The sequence below is a fragment of the Mastomys coucha genome, unplaced genomic scaffold, assembly GCF_008632895.1.
Source record: "Mastomys coucha isolate ucsf_1 unplaced genomic scaffold, UCSF_Mcou_1 pScaffold23, whole genome shotgun sequence".
Taxonomy (NCBI): domain Eukaryota; kingdom Metazoa; phylum Chordata; class Mammalia; order Rodentia; family Muridae; genus Mastomys; species Mastomys coucha.
This window is the reverse complement of record NW_022196906.1, coordinates 90,949,427-90,971,965: the sequence shown is the minus strand read 5'-3', so window position 1 is coordinate 90,971,965 and position 22,539 is coordinate 90,949,427. Positions and strand designations below refer to the sequence as shown.

Below are 22,539 nucleotides of genomic sequence, written 5' to 3'. Positions count from 1 at the left end.
ATATGTCTTATCTCATATGTGCATGTTAGATTGCATGCATATGATTTTATATGAAAAGTACTAGAATGACTGTCTCAGAAACCAGGCTAGCATGAGTGGGGCAAGGGAGACATGCTAGGATACACAGGAGTTAATATATTCAAGTACATGAGGGCTGGTGAGATGGCTCAGTGGGTAAGAGCACTGATTGCTCTTCTAAAGGTCATGAGTTCAAATCCCAGCAACCACATGATGGCTCACAACCATCCTTAATGAGATCTGACGCCCTCTTCTGGTGTGTCTGAAGACAGCTACAGTGTACTTATAATAAATAAATAATAAATAAGTCTTTAAAAAATATATTCAAGTACATGTCATATTAGGATGGCATCATGAAACATACTACTATATATAATGAATACATGCCAATAAAAATTCTTGAAAATTAAAATGGAAGCAACAACCTATGAAAAATCAGAGGGAACTACAAAATGCAGAACAAAGAGTTGTTCCAAAAGATAAAATTTACGAACCTTTACAGAGACTTAAATTTTAAAAATCAAATAAATAAGAGCAATGAAAATGGCTGACTTTCCGGTGAGATGATGGAGTGGAAGCTGCTTCCGTGTGGACCAGTGAAGGGGAAGAAACAGCAGACTCTTCCAAAGGAATAAAAGGAAGATACACCTTTAAAATAGGATGTGGATGGAGGGAGGGAACTGGGTGGGAGAGGGGATAGGGAGCGGGTGGTCAGGTGTTCAGAGAGCAGGAAAGAGCACAGAAATCAGTTGGGGGGAGGGGCATGCCAGAGACCTGGACAGGGGTAGAGTTGGGAGGGGCGTCAAGGGATATTAGGGTTTCCATCGCTGTGAAGAGACACTATGACCAAGGCAACTCTTATAAGGCAAACATTTAATCGGGGAAGAGCTTACAGTTTCAGAGGTTTAGTCCATTATCATTATAGCAGGAAGCATGGCAATGTCCAAGCGACATGGTGCTGGAGGAGCTGAGAGTTCTACATCTTCATCCAAAGGCAAAAAAGAAGACTGGCTTCCAGGCAGCTAGTCTCAAAGCCCACCCCCACAGTGACACACCTACTCCAACAAGGCCACACCTCCTAATAGTGCCATTCCCTGGGCCCAAGCATATTCAAAACACCCCTGGGGAAAGAGGCCCACACCGTGCCTATGGTGGTGACTCTAGCTAAAACCCCTATCTGTGGGGAATATGGATCTTGAAGTGGCCACTTCCTCTTGCCAGGCAGGACTCCCCGTGGAAGGGTAAGGACAGCAACCCATTCACAAAACCTTCCACCCAAAATGTCTTCTGACTATAAGATGTACAGGGACAAAGATGGAGCAAAGACAGGGGCAAGAGCCAACCAATTACTGGCCCAAATTGAGATGCACCCCATCGGCAAAACACAATCTCCGACACTATTAATGATACTTTGTTATGTCTGCAGAGAGGAGTCTAGCGTAACTGTCCTCTGAGAGGCTCCGCCCAGCAGCCAATGGAAACAGATGCCGAGACCCACAGCCAAACATTAGGCTGGAGCTCAGGGAGTCTTGTGGAAGAGTTGGGAGAAAGATTGAGAGACCAAAAGAGTACACGGACTCCTCAAGAAGACCAACAGAGTCAAGTCAACTAATCTGGACACTTAGGGGCTCCCAGAGACTGGATCACCAGCCAAAGAGCAAGCGCGGGCTGGACCTAAGCCCTCGGCACCTATGTAGCAGACTACAACTTGGTCTTCAAGTGAGTCCTCCAACAATTGGAGCAGGGGCTGTTCCTGAACCTGTTGCCTGCCTGTGGATCCCGTTCCCCTAACTGGGCTGCCTTGTCTGGCCTCAGGAAGGGAGGATGCACCTAGTCCTGCAGTGACTTAATATGCCAGGAGAAATGAAATGAAATGGGTGGCTCCCCCTTCTCAGAGGAGAAGGGGACGTGGGAATGGGGGATGAGCTGTGAGAGGAGGAGACTGGGAGAAGACAGGGGCTGATGTCGGGATGTAAAGTGAATAAATTAGTCAATTAATGAAAAAATGTAAAAAAGGAAATTTGCAGAAGTGGTGGTGTCAGGACGCCTGGAAAGAGCAGAAGAAAGCAGGTAAGCCGAAGAGAAGCCAAGCAGACCATGACACTACTTGTAAGGCTCCTTCCAGTTCAGGGAAGAGCAAAACACCTCCTTGACGCTGGCACAGTAGCTATGAACCGTATCAGTTTGTACTCCATAAAAGGTTCTCATTTCTTCGTCAGTTTAAAAGGGCAGCTTTGCTGGGTGTTCAGTGTTCGTGGGGTTAGTTTTTTCCAAGCCTTGAAATATATCGCCGCGTGGTTTCTGGGCTTTCAGGTTGCTGGGGTCTGAAGTGTGTGCCTTTGTAGGTAAGCTGTTCATTTTTCTCTACACCTTTTAGCATTATGTCTTTGCTGTGTGTTTTTGACATCTTGACTTTAACGTGTTCTGGAGAGGTTATTGTCGGGTTGATTATATTTGTGGTTGTAAATGCCGCTTATGCTTTGATGTCCGTTCCTTTCTCTCAAATTGGACAATTTTGAGTTGTTTGCAAATGGAGTCCCATAGACCCCAAAGCATTACAGGCTACTTTCAATGCTTTTTGGGGTACCCTGGAGAACTTGTAAGACCCTATTGCTGAAAACACTATGTATGTCCATCATAGATGAAGGGAAAAATCAAACTGGTACTTACCTGAAAGCTTGATTCTTACTGGCCAGCTTTCCAAGTGCTGGCAAGTGCTATGCACACTATTTGAGGAGAAAAATAGTCACCATTCTCACCCAGATGTGAACTCTACAAGCTTAAATAATCCCTGGCCTGGCAAAATATGCCCACTTTCACAGTATTGGCACAAATATTAAAGGAATGAACAATAACGTTCGGATGGGATCTAAGGCCTGCTCTATAAGCTGGAACCCATACCTTGTACTATTAACAGGACCAAGAACTTATGGCTGCATAGGCCCTGTAGCAGAGCCTACCCTGAAGAGAGAGAGAGAGAGAGAGAGAGAGAGAGAGAGAGAGAGAGAGAGAGAGAGAGAGAGAGAGCTAGTCTGTTAAATGTGTTTAAAAACACCTAAAGGCTGATTGCTATACCCAGAGATCAGTGCATCACTCAACTCTCTTCAGAGAAGCTTCCTTTTGGAATAGATGTCAATTAAATGGCACAGAGATCTACAGCTTCCGGATGTCCAGAGATAAGAGACTTTGAAATATTCAAACCTAAGTAGGATGTCCATATGCACATACACCCAAGCTCAAAAGTTTTAGAGGAAGAGGAAGAAGAAAGATGGTCAAAGCCAGAAGTGGTGGACATATTTTTTTTAAATCTGGGTGTTTCTGTTGTTGTTTGTTTTTATGTTTTGTTTTGGGGTTTGGGGGTGTTTTGTTTTGTTTTGTTTTGGACAGCACAGAAAAGTTGAACATATAAACTCAGAGAGACTGTGACAGCCCACATAAGACCTGTGACAGCTCAAGGCAGACAAATCCCCAGCTCAGAGTGGGAGTCATGAAATCCCACTGGTAAGAATCCATTTGCATATTCTAGCTGTTGGAAGGGGGAGAGTTAGTTTTCTTTAATGATGTGACTACTGGTAGGTCTAACACACTTTGGTCTGGCTCCATGTCCAGAAGCAGCTGGGCAAAGCAAATTGAATCCATTGGGTTATAATGAAGAGGAGGAGGAGGAAAGAGGAGAAGAAGGAGGAGAAGGGGGACATGAAGTTGGGTGGGTAGTGAGGTGAGATATGGGAGGAGTAGGCAGGGCTGGTGACTATAACAGCAGAGACTCCTGCCACTTTCCTCCCCACAGGACTGTTCTCTAAGGATTTCTCTCTTTTGCATTATCTCTCAGCTCCTATAGGAACATGGACCCCCAACCCTTCATAAAAACATAAGCAAAGCAAAGCCTGCACAAATCTAACAAAGAAGAAACAAAATGAATGCAGCTCTACCTTTTAAATGACTTCCACTAAAGCCCACGCTCAAGGGCTGGGTGACTCTTGACACATTCTATAACCTTGAGAACCGTCAACTATTATTCTCCTGGGAAACCTGGGGCCGACAGTGTGAGCCCTGCACGATGTTTATAAGGATTAAACGGTATACTGTTTACCCAGCACCTGGAAGCTATTATTATGATTAGTGATGAGTTTATTTAGACACAAGCCACTCTCCCTTTGGTAAAGATAAGGCCGAGCAAGAATTAAAAAACAAGCCACAAATGCCTGCTTCATTTGCAACATATGCCATATGTAGTATGAGAACACGCTTTTAGATATGCCATTAATTCTTCACAGCAACCTTGGGAGGCTACTGTTGTTATCGCTCTGATTTAATAAGTGAAGTTGTTGGGGCTCAGGAGAGGCCTGGCCCTCTGCTGGTCTGCACACATCTTACATCCCAGCACCTGCCAAGCACATTATAGTAATTGCCTGTCTGCTTGTATTTCTGGGATGTGATGTTCTTGAAATTAGAAACAAATGGAAGTTTCTAGCATAGTGCTGAAGGATCACAAAGTCCTAATAGATCATAAGAGATGGCACACCCAGCCTCCACAACTAGCAGGTGCACCTCAGTCAGGTGCACCCTGACCCACCTCCTGAACACTCTTCTTGTCTCTCCACAGGCACATTAACATTTTCCTCTTGCCTCCTTAAATGTTCGTGGGGCAGGACATGCTGCCCCTTCACCTGATAAGAGTTGAGCTTTCACCTGTACACTGAAGGGTGGCTCCCAAGTCCCCGAAGTCACTGCTGGGTCTCCAGTAAGAAGAATCGTGACATCACCCTCTGGGGCCAGGAGCCTCTGTGGGCTACTACTCAGAATGCTTCCTTTTCTCCACAGCACTCAATCCAGCATCCTACCAGGCCCCATGCATTCTTAGACCCCACCCACTGTGCAATGGCATGGAAACATTTAAACCAACATAACAAGCACTGCGTTATTTTAAATGGAGTTTATCGAAGTCTAGCCAACATGCAAGAATCTGCTACCCATCTTAAAACACATATTCTGATGAGTCTAAGGAAACGATATGCAAACTTTAACCACCACATGGAAGACACTGAATGTTTTCATCAGCCCAGACAGCTCCCTTTGGTTCCCTCCTCAACTTCTTCCTTTACCTAAAACCATGCCCTATCCATTACTATAGTTTGGCTTTCTCTAGAATGTCCCAAGATGAAAGCACAGACTGCATTGATTGTCCTTGGGCTTTGGCTTCTTTCACTTAACAGGATGATTTTAATATCCATCTATAGTTGCATTACTAGGTTCCTTATTACTCCCAAGTGATACTCTAACATCTGAACAGATCACAATCTACTTACCCATTCACCTGTTACTGAACATGTGGGTTATTTTCAGATTTTATCTGTATTAAATAAACACCCATTGGCTTTCATGGACACATCTTCCTATGAAATAAACTTTTCATTCTGTAGAATAAATAGAATTAGAATAGGCAATATATTGATATATATGTGTATATATATATATATATATATATATATCATATCATCCTATCTCCCACCAGCAATCCATAAGTTCAAGTTGTTTCATTGTACCACCATCTCCTTCACAGTGACTTCATTAGTCTTTAAAAGCTATCAGTGTTGCTGCCATATCTCACTGTTTTAATGCATTTTTTTATTGAATGTTTTCAGACTTTCATACAGAATTTCATACACTTCCATCATTTCTTCCCCTCTCTGTACCAACTCCTGCTGGGTCTCCTTCACCCCCTCAAGTTCATGACCTAATTATCATTAATATATATGTATACATATGTATACACACATTTTATATATATATGATTCCTTTCACAAACCTATATTTATAATCCCTGAGTCCATCTGCTTTTGTTCATATGTATATGTGTTTAGGGCTGGGCACTTTAGACAATTCAGGGTCTCATCCCTGGAAAAAGCTGATTCTCCCTCTCTGAGCAGCCATTAATTGCTGGTAGCTCTTCAGGTAGGGTGGGGCCTTGGGAGAATTCCCACATGCACTTTGTCATGTCAACCCTAGAAGGGAAAACCTACCACCCAGCCTTTCACAAACCGATATAATTTCTAACTTCATTCTAAATGCTTTTCCTTCTACCCACAGAAAAGAAGTCTTTCTCTCTTTCTTTCTTTTTTTCTTTCTTTCTTTCTTTCTTTCTTTCTTAATAAGAGAGCTTTTACAGAAATCATCAACTTGTCAACTGGCCAAAATGCAGAGAACAGCTGGCCATGGATTTCTAGCCCTAACTGATGACATTTGCAACACAACCCCTACACCTAAGGAGCATCAGGACAGAGGGGACAGAAAGATGGTAGGAACCAGAGAACCAGGACATCTGCTGCGAGATGGTGTCTTCTATATATGACAGAGAAGTTGCACCCACAACATCTCAAGAATATGGTCACCTAAACAACACCAGCACGGCAGCAAGCCAGTAAAATTCCTTTTAAGACACAGGATGGATGTTCATCGTTTTCAACATGGCTATTTACCTTGTCTTCCCCCTTGATAGACAGTAAGGAATCTTATTAAATCTTTTGCCCGTGTTTTAATTGGGCTATTTGGATTCTCAGTCCTGAGTTGGGAAAGTTTTATGAACGTTGGTTGTAAATCGTGTCACCGATATATACTTCACAACCGCCTTGTCCTTGCCAGAGGTTTGTGCACTCATTCTCTCAGAGGAGCCTTCCAAGGGACAAAAAGCATTGGCTTTCATTAAGAAAAATTTATTGCAAATTTTTGCTTTATAAAATTTATGCTTTTTTTTTTTTTGTCTAGGCTAGGAATCCCTTACCTAATCCAAGATCATAAAGGTCCGGTGTGTATTTGTATAAGGTTTATAGGCTTGTCCTTTATGAAGGAATAATCCATTTAGTGCTAATGTTTTGTTAGTACCACGATCTTGAGATAAAGCTGACTTCCCTGTGACTACCCAATCAATCAAGCTCCATTTATTGCGAGGCCTAGCCTTTCCACACTGAACTATTATAGCACTTTTCTTGAAAATCAGTCAGCCGACATGCACAGGTTTATTTTTGGATTTTTTATTCCGTTGATTTATACAACTTCATTTCCTCATAAGTCTGACAATCAGGTATTCAGATTCTCAATTGCTCTTATTCATTGCAAAAAAAAATAGTTTTTTATTCTATAGTCTTTACATTTCTGCACTAATTGTGGAATAACCTTCTGAATTTTAACCAAGAAACATCGGTTAGGATTTTGATGGGAATTGTGTTGGATCTATAGAAACATTTCAAGAGAATTGAGATCTTAATAATGAGAGAATTGACATCTTAATAAAGTTGACTCCATTTACTCATTGTACACAACATTGTTCCACTTCTTAAGCCTTTTCAACTTCCTCCAGCAATAATTTTCAATATACTGAAAAAAATATAAGCATATGCTTATTGTGTATTTTTTATTTTCCTACTCCTTAATTTCCATATAAATAACTTTACACTCTTGATAAAACTTCAGATGGCATTTTTTTTAACTTCAGTTGTAAAGCTTCTGATGCTACTGAAATGCTAGTTAATTTCAGCTGTTGACCTTGTGTTCTTCAAGCCAAGGCAATCATCTCCCAGTCCTCACATCATTTTTGTAGACCCATGAGCACTTTCTATAAAGCTAGGTATAGCATCTATAAATATAGTTCCACGACTTTCCCAAGTCTATATGTCTCACTTCTTTGTCCCGCCTTATTACACCGGTGACAATGGAAGTAGCAGGGGAGCTGGGTGTGGTTGTAGACACTTCTAATCCCAGCAACTGTGACACCGAGGCAGGAAGACCAAGTGCCCAAGGCTAGCCTGTCATATACAGAAAAATCCTATCACGAAGAATAGGAAGGAGGAAGAAAGGAAGATAGAGGGCAGGAAAGGCATAAATGAAAGAGGGAGGGAAGAATATGTGGAGGAAGGCAGAAAAGTAGTATCTGGATGGTTGCGTCTTGTCTCTTTCTTTTTAAGCTAGAGAATTGTGATGTATTCTTTCACCACAGAATGTGGCATTATCTGTAAGCTTTTATTTTCTTCTTGTCTCTTTTCTTCTTAGTTTGACTTTTGGGGGAGTATCCTCTCCCCCCTCCCCCCCCCCTCAGGTTCTGGCTTCTCTGGAACTATCCAGTCCAAGCTGACCTCAAACTTGTGCCTCTCCCAGCGTGATTTCCGGAGTGCTAGGACTGCCAGCAGAAGCCAGCACACCTGGCTTGTTTGTTGTTGTTTGGGGTTTAATAAATGTTCTATCACGCTGAGGAAATGCTGGGAGAAACTCCAAGTTTGCTGGGAGTTTTCATCCAAAAGTGCTTTTGAATTTTGCCAAATGTTTCTTCTCCCCTCTTAAGATGAACCATTTCTTTTGTGTCGATTAGTTACTATAGGTAAATTGTATTGCTAGATTTTCAAATAAGAAATCAATCTTCCACATTATATCAAACCAGAAATAACCTATGGGTCAACTATACAACCAAATACATTGTGGTTTCCAAATGAAATTCTCCTTTATTTCCTCTTAAATATTAATGAGCAAAGAGCAGAGGGGAGGAAAAAAAGACAAAAGAAATGCAAAATATGAAGAAATATCCAGTTGCACTTTTAATCAGAGACCTCAACAAGAGAAATTTAAAACACCATGTTTTATCTCATGGTCTCAACAGCTCAGCTACTGGTCGCCTGCCTTTCAGTGAGACACAAAAGACTCTGATACCATCATAAAACATTTATTGGCCAAAGCTAATCAATTACAATCTATCTCAGTCTCAAGAGAGAATAAGCGTCTGAAGTCACCATGGCAGGAGGGAGTGGATGGAAGTAGCCGTCGTACTTTGACATTTATCTGGAAGAAACTCTGACACAACCCAAGGACACCGAGAAAGCAGCAAGGTTGTTGTTCACCACTGCATCTCCTGTGATAACTGGGAAAGAAAACAACCAAGTGTTCCTTCTGTCGGGAAAAATAATTGCAGCATTTACCCATAATGGAATGGTGTCCTGGAGGAAGGTGGATCCGAGAGAAAATGGATTGGGTTTTCTGTCCTGCAACATGGATAAATCTATAAAACAGACCAAGCAGGGAAAATAAACAACAAAATGGGATCTGTGGCAGGGAGACATTGGTGTAAATTAAAACGTGCATCGCAGTCTATATTTTTAAGAGAGACGTATCTGAATAAACATGTGGACGGTAGAGTGAAAGGATGCACATAAAACATGCTAGAATGAGCCTCTGTGGGATGAGTTCTATGGGGCAGGCTTAGGACATACAGGTAAAAATTAAAATGAAATAAATAACAGGGTCCTCATACCAAGGATAACTGTGAGCTCCAACATGAAGCGCACAATCAGATAAATGTAGGCCCTGAAAAAAATAATTTTCAGCTTGATGTTTCCCCCAAAGACAGACCATGGAGGAGACAGGTGGGAGCACAACTGGAGGAGAAGCCCCAGCTACACACTGGCAAGGTCTACCCTCTGGCTGCTTTCTTAAATGCCTCTGACCACAGGCCACACTCAAATGTGCTGTTTGTTGCCATGGTGATGTTTCATATCCCAACATCCTGAACACAGAACCAAACAGACTTTAACCATCCAGCCACCTCAGAATTCTCTCACGCTCAGCCCCTGAGAGAGGAAAGGCCTTCCTGCGAAGAGGTCCTCCTCTGCTGGGTCTGCTGTGGCTGTGGTAAGGAGGTGACCCAAAGCACCATCAAGACAGAAGGAGATCAAGGCAAACATGCTGCTTTCCCCGAGTTTACTTTGAACAGAGAGAAGGGGTGGTAATGCTAGCACCAACTACTTGTGCCTCAACAGGAAGCAACCAGAAGCCGGTCAGCCAAGATCATGAAAGAAAGAGTGGTAAGGCATAGAAAACGCTCATGTGACTCCGTGTGCCTATGTACGTGTGTGGGGAGCTGGGTATATGTGCATGTATGAGTGTATTGGGTGAGTATGTGTATGAATGTGTGTGAGTGTGTATGTGTAAATGTATGTGTATGTAGGAGTGTGTGTGAGTGGATGTTTGAATGTGAGTGCATGTATGTGAGTATATGTGTGTGAGAGAGTATTTGTTCATGATCGTGTGTGTGTGTATGAATGTGTGTGGGTATGTATGTGATCATGTGTGTATGTGTGAAAGTGTGCATAACTATAAGTATATGAGAAAGTACATGTTTGTGATTGTGTGTGTGTGTGTGTGTGTGTGTGTGTGTGAGAGAGAGAGAGAGAGAGAGAGAGAGAGAGAGAGAGAGAGAGAGAGAGAGAGAGAGAAAGTTCACAGGCAAGCCGAACAGGAGGAAAAAGGGAAGGAAGGTGAAGAGGGAGAGGAAATGATGTGTGTCTAGATATTTCATTTTCATGCACTCACTTCTAGTAATCTGCTGAACACCACTGCATACTCAATATCTTGCCTTCAACTAGTATTAAACCCATTGTGAGCAATACTATATATAGCATGTATGTGTCAGCTGATGTTTAATATGAATTTCTGGTTCTATGAGGCAACATATTGATTTCAAAAAGATAATTGGTTGTGCATCACAGGGCAACTGGAGTCAGTGGCTCTGGGTCATTGTGGTTGAAGTCAGCCTGGAGGCTTTTGCTTCCTCTCTCGCTGCCTCCACATGGGCCACCTGTTCCTTCCTTACTCTGCTGTATCAGTTTGCTTTCTATGGCTGTGATAAAACACCATGGCCAGAAGCAACTTGGACAGGAAAGGGTTTATTTGACTATCAGGTTGCAGTCCATCCCTGAGGGAAGCCAAGGCAGGAACTCAGGCAAGGCAGGAACCCCGAGACAGCAAATGTGAAGCAGAGGCCACTGCTGCCTACCAGCTAGCTCCTCATGGCTTACTCTACCTGATGTCTTACTAGTGAGAAAGTGATCAAGCCTAAAGAGGACATTATTGGCTGCCTTCTTTCCAGCATCCATCTATGACCACCCACAGTGTAGAGGGAACAAAGAGGCAAGACTGATCAACCCATCATTCCTAAGTGTGCTCACCAAACTACTTCAAGATAATCTCCTCTCCGTCACAACAGAAATTGGCCAGGCTCAGATACAACACAGAACTTCTCATTGTTTAAAAGAGAGAAGCTCTCCTGCTCAGAATGGAACGGTTTTGTGGGCATAAAACCCCCTAAGTAGAGAGAGCTAGTCTTTGAATATACACATCCCTCAGCGCAGCTGCATAGAGAGAGAAAGGCCTAGAACAAGAGCAGCGTCTGTGGGTGACTTGCGTCTGAAGGCTCATCTCCTCTACCTCTGGACAAATAGGTTGCTAGTCCCTTTCACCATTTTGATTTTCCTTCCCATGATTTAGAAGGCAAGTGTACTATTAGCATTCTGTCTCCAAAGTGCTAAAGATAATTGGACAATGGGAGGTGGAGGCAACTTATTACATTTTTCATTGTTTGTACAGCAGGTCACCTCATCTCAAATCCATGCACCTTTGGTGTTTTTACTGTGGTATGGAGCAGCAAATGTTTCTTTCTAAACTCATTGCCCTTCATGCTCTGCCTAGTACTTGGGACTGGATGCAAAGACTTTGGTCTAGCCAGAGAACTCTGAGATACCTTTCACTAGCCTTTATACTTGCATCTCCTTCCAGTTGACTTCGTTGAAAGAGGGGCCTGAGGTTTGCACCTCCTCTGTCACTGGACCACAAGTCCCTAAGACAGGTAGAGCCAACAGCATGCCCTCCTTAATGGCAAAAACCAAAGTGGGTGCTCTGGGTGGGCCTATCAATGAAAAAAGCCCATCGAGACTGACTGATCTGCTGACCACCACTGCCACCTGACCCTTGCTGGCACTACACTGCCCCCACGTCCCTCAACAGAGCCCCTTTATGGTTGTTATTTCTCTACTATGGCTTTAGTAATAAGTCCAAGAAACCTAAGCCCATAACCAGAGGCTTCAATCACTCTGCCAGCTCCCATCCTTAATGCACTCATGGTCATCACATCCTTTGCCTTGCCGTGCCCCCTGCCTGCCCACCATGTTCTACTCCTGAGTGTCAAAACTTAGGTGATGTCAGACTGACCTGAGTCTATAGTCTGCTGAGGTAGTCATGATAATGGAAGGGGGCTGAATTTTTTTTCTATAGGGAGGATGCCAAAACTTCTGAAGCCACCTCTGCAGTCCCCATTCTTGTCCCCTTTCTCTCCTTTATGGAGGCTCCAGTTCCACTCTAGGCCCCAAGCATCTAGGCTACACCAAGTGTGGTTAAGCACCTGAAGCACAGTTTTCTGGGAGACTTCTTTGCTAGTGCTTCCAGAGTGGAGGGACAGTGATCCCAAGAGAATGAACGGAAAATAGAAGGGTAGGGATTTTGAACATCAGGAACAGTTAGGTTTTTTTTTTTTTTTTTAAGCGGGTCACCCAGGCCTTTTCTTAGAGAAACAATGTCCAGATAGAATGGTTCCTGACCTTTCCATCCAAGCACACGGGACATGAGAAAGAGGGAGAGAGGAATAAAACTGGGGACCTCACAACTCTGAACCAGCTGAGATACCAGCATCCTTGACTTATTTTTTTTTAAAGATTTATTTATTATTATAAATGAGTACAGCTGTCTTCAGACCACCAGAAGAGGATGTCAGATTTCATTACGGGTGGTTGTGAGTCACCATGTGGTTGCTGGGATTTGAACTCATGACCTTTAGAAGAGCAGTTGGTGCTCTTACCCACTGAGCCATCTCACCAGCCCCCATCCTTGACTTCTTACTTCATTCCTAATCACTGAAGTTTGCAAGTAGGTCCCCTAGAAGACCTTGGCCCCATTGGGAATGACCATTGACTTTTCAGTACACAACCTTCCAAAAAGTATTATGTTATGTGAATTTATTTGAAAGAATTACATAAAAGACAAATAATTTAATCCCTTAACATCCCAAGAATAAATTGTCCTGAAAGCATGAGTCCAGTTTCACCCAGTGTTTCCTATGGCTCTCTGTCCAATGACTGCCTAAATACTTGCTCTAGCTGACAGTGAGACTCTGGCTTCCTGGAAACTCCTGTATTTAATGGCTTCATCTTGCCTCTCTTCACTCCTCGGCTGCCTTGCCATGTGGTCTATGTACCAGGCCTCCCTGCATCCATTACTACCACATCACTGCCCTGGCACAACATCGCTGCTACATATTTGCCCTAAAATGTAGGCCAAATCATGATGAATATTTTATGATTAATAATTTTATTTGCCTTCTTGGAAATTTGAAAATCTTTTGAAGAATCACTTCATCGGCTCAAGTCTGTTCATAAAAGATGCCCAAGGAAATTTGTGCTGAGGTCTCGTTTCCCACTGTAAGGTTTGCTATGCAAGCAGAGGGCATGCTGATATCTTCGAAGCTATGGGTGTTCCCCCTTAGAATTACAATGATAAAGGTGGCATCTCCCCCACAGAAGCCATTAGCAAGGAGCTCGCTCAGCACTTCATCCTTTTGCCCTCTCTTGGCTCAGGCTAGCCAATCAGATTCAGACGGAATGGAAGTCACCATGAAACAATAATGCCTTTTCTCTGTCTCTCGGCCGACTTGACATTTTGCTGGCAGCCTTCAGAACACTTCACACTTCTCTGGAAAAAAAAAATGTTGAAAGCAATTTGTAGTTTCTCAACACATATAATAAATAGGTTTTCAAAACAATATCCCTCAAAATTGCCAGCAGCATCCAGACTGAGTGAGACGCCGTTTCTCCTCTGTTGGTTTCCCTGGAAAGGTATTACTAAATAATTAGAAAGACTGTAAAGATGGATGTAGCACTTGAATTACGATAAATCTGATTTTTCTGTGACTAACATATCATTGCTCCCGGAAATATGTTCCAGAAATAGCAGTATCCTGGTATCCCATTATTTCTTTTAGTATAGTTTTATATCTAGAAGTTCAAACCTGCTTGGGCAGATGAGGCATGATGTCTGAAGCTTTTGGCTCCCACTATACAGCTGCTATTGTGGTAGTATTGGACCCCCATTTCCCTCTGGAACCACTCCTGCTCTGAGGTCCATGTACACTGAGATGAGCCAATGCCCATTCGTAAAGATGAACATTTAACTTGAGTATATTCTGTATTTGTCACTCTCCTGGCTATAGTGATTGGCTTAGGGATGGTCACACAAGGAAAACCAGAGCCATCAGGATGCAGACACATGTGAAAGCCCTCAAAGGGAGAATCAATGTTTCCTTTAAATTTCTGCATTTGATCCCGAAGGAAGACCATGGAACTTTACTGCCACTATCATGTTACCACATGCAGCCTGACATGGTAGCCAAATAGCAATGGATGAAAAATTGCTTTACAAATACTCGCTGAGCCTTGGATGCAGCTATGTCAGAAACCTTGAGCTGAGTGAAGTGTGTTAGATTTCTCTAGGGGCAAACTTATTTAAGAGTCTATGGTTTCTGGGAGCAGCTCTGTCCACCCATTTCTGCTTAAGCCCTTTTCCATTGTTTTATTTTAAGGAGCTTACCCATCTTTGGTTTTCTTTATTTTTCATGCATCTTTAGTTTTCCTTAATCTCTCCCCTCCATCTCCTCATCTATACCATGTCCACACTCCCTCTCTTCACTTAACCCTTGCCCTCATAGTAGTATCCTGTCTTCCACTTTTCTTTCAAAGATGTTCCATAGATGTAGACTACGAGTCCTACACTATAGAACAGCTGTGGAGGAAGGGACCACTGATGATAGGGCCAAGTCAGTAATGGGAGTTCTGTTCTCTGATCAGATATGAGGCCTGTTCCGCGGCAGTTGGGAAAGGGTGGGAATCGCAATTATCTGAGGCTGGGGAAGTCATCAGCCCTAGTGATGAAGCTGTTATTTTGCTAAGTGACCAGGATGTACCCAACATGCTGTTGCCAAAACAATTATGTGCATGCTCATATATTAGTGCTACTATCATCTTTGATCCAAGAACTTTCTTCTAGCAGTGACCAGTACTAACTGCAGAGATGCATAAGTGGTCACAGTGCTGAGACTAAAAAACTGCTAAATGATTCCACTGTCAATGGGCTTCTATATCACTTCCTCCAAGGCTAGAGAATGTCACTGAAGATAGAGAAGAAAGAATGGTAGAGTTGAAAGAGTTAAATTTAAAACTTGTGCTGGCTAATGAGAAAATTGCAGGTTTGAGAAAAACACAGTGGACCAAGGTCGAATATGTCCAAATAAGCCTGGGCAAAAGCAAGCTGTTACTAACAGGCCAAAAAGATATAAAAGAGAAAAAATGCAAGGACATGTCTGGGCAGACACTGAGTAGTGGGCCATCTGGTCCTCTTAGCTATGGTTTAAGGTCAGATGCTCTGTTGACTCAGATTAACACCAACCTTAGGAATTTTCCACTCTGTTTTGCCTGTAATATAGTTGATATTTGAACTAGCCAATCATGTATAGCCACACTGATTCCTTTGTCCCCTCAGACCTTTTTTCTACATAAACTCCTAACCCCTGAGCCTCATGGTCGATTCCAATGTCTCCTGCGCAAGATATGAGTTGGCCCGGAGAGCTCCGAAAATTAAACTGCCTCATGTGTTTACATCAAGGTGGTCTCTCGTGATTCCTTGGGTGCGTGTCCTCCCAAGACTTGAGTGGGGGTCTCCCTATGGGGGTCTTTCAGAGTCAATAGAAGGAGAGGTGTGAGGTAGCATGCAGCCTCTCAAATATAACATCAGTTGCCAGCTTCATCATACAGCAACTGAGACTACCCATGTAAGACCCATGCAATATTGGCAAGATTGGACCTGTCAACATGACTGTTATGAGAGCAAGAGTGAAGAAGAATCTTTTATAAATGTTTATATATATATGAGTATTGTGTCTTGACACACACCAAAAGAGGATAATTCCAATTACAGATGGTTGCGAGCCACCATGTGGTTGCTGGAAATTGAACTCAAGACCTATAGAAGAATAGTCAGTGCTCTTAACCACTGAGCCATCTCTTTGTTGCCTCAGGCCTTTGGCAGCTTCCACCTAGGGAATTAAGCCAAAAGACCTTCAGCAGACTATCGGCTTATCTCTGAAAGTTCCCCTAGAAGTTCAGCTGAGATACAGCCATGCCTGTGACAATGAACGCCTATTGCCTGAGGACATCCACAGACATCCAAGCCTTTGGTGACCTTTGCTCAGTGACTCCCTTGTGACTCCCTCCTGACTCTTCCCTGTCTTCTCAATGTTTATGTTATGCAAATGTCACTGCAACCTAGAGATCCAGTTTGGCTTTCATATATGAATGCTGAAATCCAAAAGTAAAGTGGCAAGCCTTGATTGGAAACCCTCAACTTGGCTTCGTGTCCTTTTGTTCTCGAACTCTGTGTTTCAGTTTCTCCTTTTCTCCCTTTGGTCGAGACAGAACCCGGTTAATGAAACTGCGGAATAGTTTCATCTCTCCAGCCCCAAGAAGAACCTTTAAGACTCTCTCATGAGTACTTGTTTGTAGATAATGGGCCCCAACATGCCCTGAGCATCTATAGGTACTTAGTGGTCAGTGGGAGAGAAAGATATTTTCTTAACTGCTGTAGCCACTGCTAAGGAACCCAAGATGTGAAAAATAATGCCCCCAACAAGACCCTATGAACAATTCTTATGACACTCATTGCGACATCAAAATAAACAAAGAAATAAAGACATGAAAGTAGGAGGACTAGGTTAGAAAAGGATCAGGCTCAGTGGGAGCATCGGGGGAACAGGAGAAGGTGATTGGGGGAATGTGATAAAAATGCATTATCTGTGTGTATGAAGATGCCATAATGAAACTCATTATTATGTGTAACAGTTACTAATAAAATGCTTATGGTATATTACTAGCAATCTATGCTCAAGAAATTTCCTTTTGCCGGGCAGTGGTGGCACACACCTTTAATCCCAGCACTTGAAAGCAGAGGCAGGCAGATTTCTGAGTTCGAGGCTAGCCTGGTCTACACAGTGAGCCAGGACAACCAAGGCTACACAGAGAAACCCTATCAAGAAAGAAAGAAAGAAAGAAAGAAAGAAAGAAAGAAAGAAAGAAAGAAAGAGAGAGAGAGAGAGAGAGAGAGAGAGAGAGGAAGGAAGGAAGGAAGGAAGGAAGGAAGGAAGGAAGGAAGAAAGAAAGAAAGAAAGAAAGAAAGAAAGAAAGAAAGGAGAAAGAAAGGAAAAAAGAAATTTAACTTTATCCAGTTTTGCCTATGTATTCATATATTCTTTTGTATACATTTGTTTCTTCTGGTTTTGTATGCATTATAGTAAACCTATTTATTCAGGGCAAAGTAGGGTTTTGGATTTGTATCTTATTCAAGGGTTCATTCTTAAAGCTTATAAAATGTACCAAGAAGAAAGAGGTGGATGAAGAAAGGAAGAAGGGAGAAAAAAGAGGAGGAGGAGAAAGAGAAGGTAGAGGAGAGAGAAAGAGAGGAGGAGGGGAGGAGACCTCGAGGGTTCCACCTGGAATAGATAGAAACACCGGGCTCTACTGGACTGTAGAGAAGTCAAGGGTGCCAGAGACTCTTCCTTCACTACAAAGACAATACAGGAAGACCTAGGGCAGATAAGTTACCACCCCACTTCTACTTCCCCCAAACAAAAGTTCTAACCTAGGACAGATGTTTGGGTGGAGAAAGTCAGCGATTGTGATGTTGCTAATAGACAGAACTGAATTCTGGGTCAAAAAAAAAAAAAAAAAAAGCATTTCATGGAGGGTAGAAACAGTCACTTGATAGTGATGATGGCTGCAAGCCATAGAGCTAATGCAATCACACACTATTAGGAATCAAGTAGCAAAGTGTCAACATTTGTAAAGTAAAATCACGGGAAACACAAGGAGACCCTGACAAAAAGTAAAACGTAACAAAGGGCTTTAATGTACCTTCTTAGCTCTCTGACAAAGGAAGCACAAGAAAATAAGGAAGCAAAACATAGGAACAATATCATGAAAATTGTGCCTTTCTGGGTTGCTATGGTGCATCTACAAAATTATCGTCTTTTAAACATAAATCCCAAGGAGCTGTTACAATACAAACCTCATTCTGAGCTGCAGTATAATAAAGCAATAAATAAGTAACAAATACAGAAATGTAGAAAAGCCTAGCTTTTAGAACTTGGGGGATGGGAAATCTCCTTTAATTAACTATTGAATCAGAAATAATAGATACATTGCAACTGTTAACATCTTTTTAAAAAGGCAAGAACATTATAAATTAGACCAAGCTAGGGCATACTCAAAATTGCAAAGTTTTACTCAATATATGGACATGCAACATAGAAACCTAAAAGGGAGAGAAAATAATTTAAAGTATTCAAGGAAAATAAAAACTGAAAAAACCTAATAAATTGGTAATCCACAAATAATAGAATTAAATATTTTAATTTTTAAAATTTAATTAATAGCATTAAGTATGTTATAAACAGATTCTTTGGATAAAAGATTATAATTAATAATCTTAATTATAATTAATTATAATTATAATTAATAATGTTCTATAATTAATATAGAACATTAGTTAATCTAATTAAGGGTAAAATAGTGGCCCTATAGAATTAGAAAATTAGTAATTAATAAAGAAAAAATCCAAAGTGCTGATGAAATCTAAACACAGAAATATATTAAGCACTTTGAAAATGTTAACAAAAATTATGGGTTCTTATTTTCAAATAAAAATATAAAATACAAAATTAGTGAGAAGTAGAAGCCAGAGAAGGAAGTATGAATTTGTCTAAAGCCCCCTTAGTATTGTTCACATCCCAAAATACTACAACCTAGTGATTTTAGATATGAATATAGCAAATATTTGGAGTAAAAATAACTCTAATATTATTTTTTAAATCTTCCCAAAGACACAAAGGATGATATCCTTACCACTAGATGAAGGAAGTCCTGCCCATAGTTGAAGAAGAGCAGGTGAGATGGAAGAAATCATTGTAGTCATACCTGGAAAATACAATCTGCCTTTGCCTCATGTTCACATTTGTATTCTCCAACAATGTTGGGTCGTATGACAGCGTTGTCAGTTTCATACAACCCAAAATCACCTGGAAGGAGACACTTAACTGAGGAATTGCCTGGATCACATGCTAGAGCATGTCTGTGCTTGGAAAAAGAGCAAAACTCCAAACTAGCAATGATCAGGAAACTCCCTGCTTCAAAGATTCCCAAAGAAATAAAGACAGTTACAAATTGAGTGGTCCAGGTTTGCAACACAAGAAATTAGAGAACAGGGCTGGAGAGATGGCTCAGCAATTAAGAGCACTATCTGCTCTCCCAGAGGTCCTGAGTTCAATTCCCAGCAGCCACATGGTAGCTCACAACCATCTGTAATGAAATCTGGTGCCCTCTTCAGGCCTGTAAGCTTACATGCAGGCAAAACACTGTATATATAATAAATAAATAAATCATTAAAAAAAGAAATTAGAAAACAATAAATAAACTCAGACAGAATAATTAGGTGACAAGGGAAGTAGAAGCAAGAATACAATAAAAATAAGGATAGAAATCAATAAACAGAAAATACAACACAGAAATTCAACAAAACCAAGTTGCTTCTCTTTTATGAGCCAGGTCTCACTATGTAGCCCTGGCTAGCCTGGAACTTGCTGTGTAGACTAGGGTAGTCTCAAATTCTCAAAGATAACCTGCCCCTACTTCTCAAGTGCTTGGACTGAAGGACTGAACCACCATGCCTGGCATCCAAGTTGTTTTGTGAAAAAACTAATAAATTGAAAATATCCTAATAATCTACTAACACAGAATAAGAAAAAAGTATGCTTTCAGTGTTATGGATCAAAGCAGGACTATCCTTACAGATCTTATAAATACTCAAAAATAAGAAATTATGGATAATATTCAGGAAAACATAATTTTCTTTGAAAACACAACCTATAATAATCAGAAAAGATTTCAAACAAAATATTAATATCTCCAAGACTATTAGATATGTAATTTATAATTTTTTAGTCCTTCAAAGAAAATTCAAAGAATGGATGATCTCATTGATAAATTAAGAAAATGAAAATATAACATTTGACTATATCAATGGGAACAAGAATTTTTCTTGACAAAATGTAACATTTATTTTGATTTTCAAAGTAGGAATGGGAGAAAATTTTAATAATACACAGTAAGCGTGGCAAAGTTGTTCACTATCACCATCTCTATTCAACATTGTACTGGAAGCCCTGGAAACAGAAATAAGCCTATACATTTACAAAACTTACAGTATAAGAAGTAAAATGTTCATGCACAGATGACATGTGTACAAAATCCTAAGAAGTCTGCAATTGAATTACCACAATCAATAAGTGTATTCAACAAGATTGTAATATACAGGCTCAATGTATAAAAATCAAGTATTGCAGTAAGTTACTGGAAATTTTAAAATATTACAATACTGTAGACACACTTTAGTAATATTTTAATGAGTAGTATGAAACACTATTGCCATTTGAATGACTCTGTGTTTTAATGGAAATACTGAGACCCAGGAAGAATAGAGTCTAAGTGGTAGTAAATCATGAGACACAAGATTAGTTTAGTTAACACTTAAAGCACAGAGGTGAAATGGCAACCAGAATGTTTTGACTTTGTGGAACTTTTAGTACTGCCTAATAGATTACAGAATCCATATGGATAAAATAGGTTGCAAACCCACGGAAGAACTAACTGTATAGGTGTACAAGTTTATAGCACGCAGGAAGGAGTTTGGTGAGCCCTTGTAGGGAGACAGAGCCTCTTGCCAGTTCCTAAGGCTCCTTGGGATACATCCACAGTGGAAGCCTCTCCACAAACCTTACCCATAAAGACTTGTGGTCATTTATGAGGGCTTCTTTTCACCCAGAGGAAGATAAGTGGAACTCAAGGCTTTCAGATACTAGCTATAAATAGAGGCTGAGAACTCAAGCACTGCGCACTTAATACTTAAGCTCAGAGAGACAGTGATGATTTGGGTTTGGCAATATCTCACTGTATGACCAGTGAGCCTACAAACACACTTGGTGGTTAGCCCCCATTTTTTTAATGTATAACTAGCACAGATATGTTCAGAACCTAGGAACATACACATTCCAAGTCCCTCAACTGTAATGTTGGAATTATTATAGTATAAGGAACAGGTAGAGCCCCTAGAACCTCCTTTCTCTACTAAAATAGTCAGTCCAAAATAAATATTTCATCTCATCAAGAATAATAGAAATTGGAGATTTCAAGAATAACACAAATGCAGAAATGATGATCCCTGTTATAATTTTATTAGTTCTTTGAGAATTTTACATTCGATGCAAATTTTCATATTTTGATAGCATTTACCCCTAATGAATACATCTTCCACTCCTTCTCAACTTCATGTCCCTTTTGTTTAATACCCTATTGAGTCGGATGTGTGCTGCCAATAAATGGACAGGTGTGGAGCCACACACTGGATCATAGTTGACATACCAGGATAAATACTCTTTAAAATACTGACTCTCCTTCCCCTAGAAGCCATAAACTATCAACAGCTCTTCAGCTAGGAGGGTTCTCATGAAGCTCTGACCCCTTTACATTGATGCTTTAATTGGCTTGATCTTATGTGGATCTAGTGCAGGCAACCACCACTGTTGTAAGTCCTCAAGGACAGTGATCCTCTCATATATGGAAAACTGTGTTTCTTCAAGGACCTCTCTGACTTCTGGCCCTTACAGTCTTTCCACCCACTCTTCTTTGATGTTCCTAGAACTTTGAAGGGAGAGGTTATAATATAGAGGTCCCACTTACGGTTAAACAAGGAGTAATAATTGTTATCACACCACACACTTAACACATTTTCTTGCCTACAAAAAAAAACAGATAAATAAGCCTTAAAAAATAAAGTATAATTTCTTATTGTTGAATTATGAGGACCCAACTATGGTACACTTGTAATGGAAAAAATTATCATTGCTTTTGGCACTTGGTAGATGGTTGTTAATCTGCAGGCATTCCTCCTTCCCTCCTGCTTGCCTGCTTTCTTTTCTTCTTCCCTCTCTACCTCACTTCCTTCCAGAAGTCATTTGTTCTCATGTTAAGGACAGCAATATGCCTTCACTCTCTTGACTCAAAGTAATGGTAACCCTTTTGCTTGTCATAATCTAGTGACTAGAGATTAACTATCTTGACATTGTGTAAAGCATTATACTGATGCATTATAGAAATGTCATTCATGCCAGCTTAATATGCTAAAAAAGAAATAGAAACTGCTTACTGCTGCATACTTTGGCAAATAGAAAATAAATACCACAAAGACTCACAAACCAACTAAATCTGTGCATTTTCTGAGGACCTAAGGGTCTAAGGACTTATAAGGATAAATCCTTCTGTCTGCCCCTTGCATTGCCTACAACCAAGGAAGAGGTCCCAGGCTTAGGAAGACCTTGGAAATCCAAAGGCAATACCATTATATTTGATTTGCTCTTCTAAATGATCTACCAAGTTTTTCATATGACCCTCATTTTCATTTGGCAGAAGAAAGCAAATATGGCTCTTGGTTTTTTTTAGATATTTTCTTTATTTACATGTAAATTTCTCCATTCCCAGCTTCCCCTCCAAAAAACAA

The 22,539-nt window shown here is 40.9% G+C and overlaps 1 long non-coding RNA gene across 1 annotated transcript in view; it reads left to right on the top strand.

Moving 5' to 3' along the window:
* The first annotated feature begins 9,640 nt into the window (after positions 1-9,640).
* Positions 9,641-22,539, top strand: part of LOC116073131 — an 18,780-nt gene continuing 5,881 nt past the window's right edge. Inside the window, exon 1 of the long non-coding RNA XR_004111682.1 lies at positions 9,641-9,863. This is a non-coding gene — a long non-coding RNA (uncharacterized LOC116073131). The remainder of the gene's footprint in view (positions 9,864-22,539) is intronic.